This window comes from Macrobrachium rosenbergii, chromosome 42 (assembly GCF_040412425.1).
Source record: "Macrobrachium rosenbergii isolate ZJJX-2024 chromosome 42, ASM4041242v1, whole genome shotgun sequence".
In the NCBI taxonomy this organism is placed as follows: domain Eukaryota; kingdom Metazoa; phylum Arthropoda; class Malacostraca; order Decapoda; family Palaemonidae; genus Macrobrachium; species Macrobrachium rosenbergii.
This window is the reverse complement of record NC_089782.1, coordinates 22,926,527-22,933,121: the sequence shown is the minus strand read 5'-3', so window position 1 is coordinate 22,933,121 and position 6,595 is coordinate 22,926,527. Positions and strand designations below refer to the sequence as shown.

Here is a 6,595-nt window from a genome sequence, read left to right as displayed (position 1 = left end):
GGCTCTCTCTCTCTCTCTCTCTCTCTCTCTCTCTCTCTCTCTCTCTCTCTCTCTCTCTCTCAAGCAATAGCTCTCTCTCTCTCTTTCTTTCTTTCAAGCAATTCTCTCTATCTCTTTCTTTCTTTCAAGCAATAGTGCTCTCTCTCTCTCTCTCTCTCTCTCTCTCTCTCTCTCTCTCTCTCTCTCTCTCTCTCTCAAGCGATAGTGGCCTCTCTCTCTCTCTCTCTCTCTCTCTCTCTCTCTCTCTCTCTCTCTCTCTCTAGGAATGGTGGCCTCTCTCTCTTTCTTTCAAGGAATAGTGTTCTCTCTCTCTTCTCTCTCTCTCTCTCTCTCTCTCTCTCTCTCTCTCTAACAATAGTGGCCTCTCTCTTTCTTTTTCAAGCAATAGTCTCTCTCTCTCTCTCTCTCTCTCTCTCTCTCTCTCTCTCTCTCTCTCTCTCCCCTTTCTTGCTTTCAAGCAAATCATGCAGACAATCGCCGGGGATTATTGACGTAAGCGTCGCTCCAATGTTGGTGTTTTTCTACGGTTTTTATTTTCTTCGTATTTTCTTCAAGTCCGTCGGCGTTAAGCGTGATTCGTCATTATGGCAAGATAATGGTCACTCTTTTCCCCGAATGATGCTGGTTGGATACATGCAGAGAGCCCACTGCGTCCTCTCTCTCTCTCTCTCTCTCTCTCTCTCTCTTTGAGGTGTGGCGTCTTCCACAATGCTTTGTTTTTGTTTTGCTTTATATTGTTTTTTTTCCAAGACCTTTCTACAAAATAAGCTATGCTCTGTCTAATTTTGTGTCGTGGATGTCTCCTCCTATTTTAGCGTCGTCGATTTCACCTCCTGTTTTTGTTTCAGGCATATCTTAAGGTTTTGAAAGTAGAATTTTACGTTTGCCCTTCCTTCGCCAGACAGATTGTTAAGAAATACCAAAAATTCATGGTTTATGTGATTTTTATAATGTTTATTTCGTTTTTTATTTTTATTTTACAGATATATTGTTCAAGAATCTTTCCTGAAAATTTTTTTGAATTGTTTTATACAGTGTCAGCAACGTCACGTTATAGAGTATATATAGTTTATGTATATAAGTGTGTATATACATGTACATATAGTATATATACATATATATATTATATATAGGTTTTTATATAGTGTATATATATATATAATATAAATACATATATATAATACACACTATACACACACACACACACACATTATACATATATATATATATATATATATATATATATATATATATATATATATATATATATATATAATATATATATATATATATATATATATATATATATATATATCACAGTCACGTGGGAACGAAATAAATTTCTGATTCACATCAGGATCGAGCCCAGGTCTTTCAATTGAAGGCAAGGGCGCTGCCACCAGGTCATACAAGTCGCAAAAGAAGTTGGAACCTGGGTGCCACTGCACCCAAGGAATTACCTGGGGAAGCAGTTAGTCGGGAAGTTGGGGAAAACACGCTGGTATGCAAGCAGTTAGCGTGCCCAGGTAATTCCTTGGTGCAGTGGCACTAAGGTTCCAACTTTTTCTGACCTCTGGCCTAGTGGGCGCGCCCGCGCCTTTCAGTTGAAAAGACCTGGGGTCGATCTGATGTGAATCAGAAATTTATAACAACACACAAACAAAAAAGTCTATTATCTTTGTATTACTGCGGTAGATATATTTTTTTGCCGTATAACATTGGTCTCTACATAGAAAAGGTTGACACTGTTTGTATAATTGTAAATCATTTATACACACACACACACACACACACACACACATATATATATATATACATATATATATATATATATATATATATATATATATATATATATATATATATATATATATAATAATTTACAAATATACAAACAATGTCAGCCTTGTCTGCATAGACTACTATAATACGCAAAAGATATATCTTCAGATATAGTATATGATAAATAATAATAGACCTTTGCGCCTATGTTTTGTTATATGGAAATGTTGTGTGGTATCCCTATTTTCTTAATTTAGAAGAGTGTTTTTTTACCCGCGTTTTTCTGCTCCCCTTTTCTTCATGTATTTTATTTTTGCATCCTTATCCTTGTGAAACTGCTCATTTCTTTATTATGAATCTCTACTGTTTTCGTATATTACTTAAAACTGAGTCTTTTGTATCTTAAATACGTACTGTTATAACAATCAGGTTCTGTGTTGTCTTGGCTTGCTGAAAAAAGTGTGTTACATAAATAGTTTTTAAAATCCTTAAGAAAAAATCAAGTTAGAATCGGCCAAAATATCTGACGTCATCCAGGATTACAGGTTACAAAAACTAGTTTTGAAAAAATGAGTCTAAATTATTATTTATTGATTCAGTTCTGTCAGTTTGGTTTCCGCAGAATCTATTAGAATATGAATTCATAAAGCATTCAGCAGTACAGTTTGATGACCAATTCATATTATACGTTTCCTTTGTACGTAAAATTCTTATTACGCGCTTATCAATGAGGCTGTTTTAACTGTATGTTCCGCATACCATTCGTGTTTTCTAGTTACCAAATTCCTGAGATGTATGCTGGTAATCCACCAGCCCCGATTTTTTTTTTTTTTTTTTGCCATGTCCGTAGGTTAGGTTAGGTTGGGTTTGGTTAACTTAATTAGCGACGCCAGAGTAATTTGGGTGTGGGAAACATAATGAGATTATTTTCAAGAAAATTCTATGGTTAGTTTTTAAGATATGGCGTCCCGCTTTTTTCAGGGATAGGTCCCAGTACTCGGTTACATCTCGGGAAAATGCGTCCCGGACGCGTTTTGGAGAAATCTATAACGAACGAAACTCGTGCGTGCGAAAGAGATTCATACCTCTATGGACGGATACAAACACCATTTCCGAATTGGGCGCGTTCTGTCTGAGATTCCAGGAATTATATGACATTCACTACAGACTTATTATTATTATTATTATTATTATTATTATTATTATTATTATTTGTAAAATTAGGAAAAAGACCTTTAATACAGGTTTTGTTAAACAAAATGGCAGTTTCAACAGCATTTATTTTTTATAGTAAACGCTCAGTTCGTCTTATCAATTGAAAAATCCACGCATTACAGCCATTGCATCCTGCGATCCTGTCCTGAATGATGCCCTAACGAGGAGGGCGAAACTAGTCGACATTCCACGAGAACTACCTCCAACACATCACTAAACCACCGGATATGAATATTGGGCAATTGCTTGCAACCATTCCATCGCAAGAAAAACAATTGATAAGACGAATTGAGCGTTTACTACATAAAATAAATGCTGTTGAAACTGCCATTTTGTTTAACAAAACATTTATTATTATTATTATTATTATTATTATTATTATTATTATTATTATTATTATTATTATTATTATTATTATTATTATTATTTTTCGTTAGAAGTTCCTCTCTCAAGCAAACTTCATTTAACAGTATGGCCACACTGTTCAATGAAGTTCATCATCATCATCATCATCATCATTATTATTATTATTATTATTATTATTATTATTATTATTATTATTATTATTCAAAGAATAACACGGTCGGTTAGGCACACATTCGAATGCTTCCATCTGTATTTTTACTTCATTATATTACGCTACGAAGAAAGCAATGGGAGTATTATTATAATCTATTATTAATATTCAGAAGGTGAACCCCATTCAAATGGAACAAGCCCACAGGGGCTATTATTATTATTATTATTATTATTATTATTATTATTATTATTATTATTATTATTATTATTATTCGGAAGGTGAACCTCATTCATATGGAACAAGTCCACAGGGGCTATTTTTATTATTATTATTATTATTATTATTATTATTATTATTATTATTATTATTATTATTCTTATTGCGATAAATTTGTTAGCGTTGTTTCAGTAATGGCTTTACCACCACGGCAGTAACTATTATACTTCGGTATTTGGTTTCTAGAATTATTGTAGGGTACGTTGAATTATTGGTAATTTCAGAAAGTCAGAGCGATGGGAAGAAATAGTTGTTTAATGAAATAAGAGAGGGAGAGAGATGTTTACAAAGGAAAGGACAAATTGAGATTGATCAAGGGCATAACAAGATCTAAGAGCGAGAGAGAGAGAGAGAGAGAGAGAGAGAGAGAGAGTGGCATGTTACTTTTCCTCAGATAATTGTGATTTGATCTCTGTTGCTTCTGTCACGTTATTAATTTGAGTAATGAGCTGCCTTACTGTCGTAATATATATATATATATATATATATATATATATATATATATATATATATATATATATATATATATATATATATATATATATATTTATATATACACACATATACATATTTATTGAGTCAAAAGCACAATATTGTAAATGAGAGACTGTATTTTTTCCAAAATGCAAAAGGATAAATACAGTCTCTCATTTACAGTATTGTGACTTTTTTACTCATTATTTCAAATGACAATATAGTGATGCACCACAGAGACATACATATATATATACTGTATATATATATATATATATATATATATATATATATATATATATATATATATATATATATACATATATATATATATACATATATATATATATATATATATATATATATATATATATATATATATATATATATATATATATATATATATATATATACTATACTGTCAGTTAGTTTAAGGCATAAACGTCTTTATATAAAGTAAGCGTAGTGTCTGTAAAGGTTTGTAAGGCGTCTATTACCTTAACATCCCATCCTCCCCAAGGTATTAAAGGACTTCATTGATAATTCAGAGTTTTCAAGTTTAATTGAATGAGATTATCAGTCATATCTTTAATGGTAACCACTCATTTATTAGGGAAACGGCTTTTAATTAAAGAGAAAACAAAATCCGTATAACACCTCGTAACACTTGTCAGGCCATCCCTTCTCACGTGTACTTAATAATACGTAGTCTTCGGCGGCTGGTTTCTTTTTCTCCGCTGCGAGTCTGTGGCATTCATTTCCATCTTCTGTTTTCCCATGTAACTTATATGCCCCCTTTTATTATCTTCACTTTTTAGTGTTCTGAAAAGAAAACTACTATGCCGGCACTTTTTCTGACCGCCCTCAGATCTTAAAAACTACTGAGGCTAGAGGGCTGCAAATTGGGGTGTTGATCATCCACCCTCAAATCATCAAACATACCAAATTGCAGCCCTCTAGCCTCGGTAGTTTTTATTTTATTTAAGGTTAAATTTAGTAACAATCATGCGTCTGGAAACGATATAGGCCAGGCCACCGTACCATGGTTGAAGTTTCATGGGCCGCGGCTCATACATCATTGTACCGAGACCACCGAAAGATAGATCCATTTTCGTTAGCCTTGATTATACGATGTACAGAAATCTCGATTGCGCCGAAGTTTCTTCGGCGCATTTTTTACTTGTTTAACTACTGTTTCTGATCTTGGGATGGATATCGACATTTTTTGAGCTTTGTCCCATAAACGATGTAAATTTTTAGATTATAAATGCATTTTTTATTCTAAATCAGGTATTTTTAATTATATTTTAATTGATAGTAATGAGTAAATGTTAATTAACGAAAAATCGGAGGAGATTGGTCTAGCTGTTTCAATTTCGACACGCGGTATGAGACTCGTTATTTTTTTCATTGCCTATAAGAAAGGTAAAGTTTTTAAGTACAGCTGCTTGGAACAAACAAACATACATATAATATATATATATATGTATATATATATATATATATATATATATATATCTATATATATATATATATAAATATATACATATACATATATATGTATATATATATATATATATATCTAAGCTATTTATTAAACAACAGTATAATGTTTGCGTGTGTATGGTTTTCAATTTTTATTTGGTTTTTTAGGTGATGTAGGCTGTCAAAAATTCTATTCCGTTGATGGCTCAGATATTTGATATTTTAGATTGTTAATGATTATTTAATTTTTTCAAATTTTTACACTTTGGTTGCATCTGCCAATCTTTTGTCACTGTCGGTTTTAAGTAGATGATGATGCTTATGATACAAGAATATTCGAAGAAATCCAGATTAAAAAAGGTTAGCATTTGACGACCTACGACATAGATAAAATTGAAAAAATGAATAATTAAGAATTCGGGTTTCTTTGCTAAGTGATTCGGAGATTTCAACGCACGCATACGAGTCGATCTCCCTTTGAGAAGAACGTTGTCCGCGCAGGCGCGCACTCGCACACCTCCGGGAGACAGCGAGTGGGTTTAACCTTTTTAAAATTCCATCAATATCCTATTGGGTCAAAGGGAGATTGTGATTTGCAGGCAACACCCTCCAATCACCGAGGGCGTGTCTGGATGTGCTCGTGTCCCTTGCACATGCAATCGCGTAATGTCGTGAGTCTGATAATCGGGGCTGCTTCCATCTCCCCTCCCCCCTTAAACCCCGTTAACCCCACCCCTAACCCCCCTCCAACCCCACCCTCCAACCCCCCACTTTCCCGAAGAAGACGATGAGATGCCATTAGTCGCCAGGGGCCTAATCTAAGATGATAATCAGTGGCTGGAC

General features: G+C 33.4%; 1 protein-coding gene across 5 annotated transcripts in view; it reads left to right on the top strand.

The window, feature by feature from the left end:
- LOC136828045 (uncharacterized) overlaps nucleotides 1-6,595 on the top strand; it is a 423,623-nt gene that overhangs the window by 97,180 nt on the left and 319,848 nt on the right. The gene's annotated exons all lie outside the window — the stretch shown is intronic.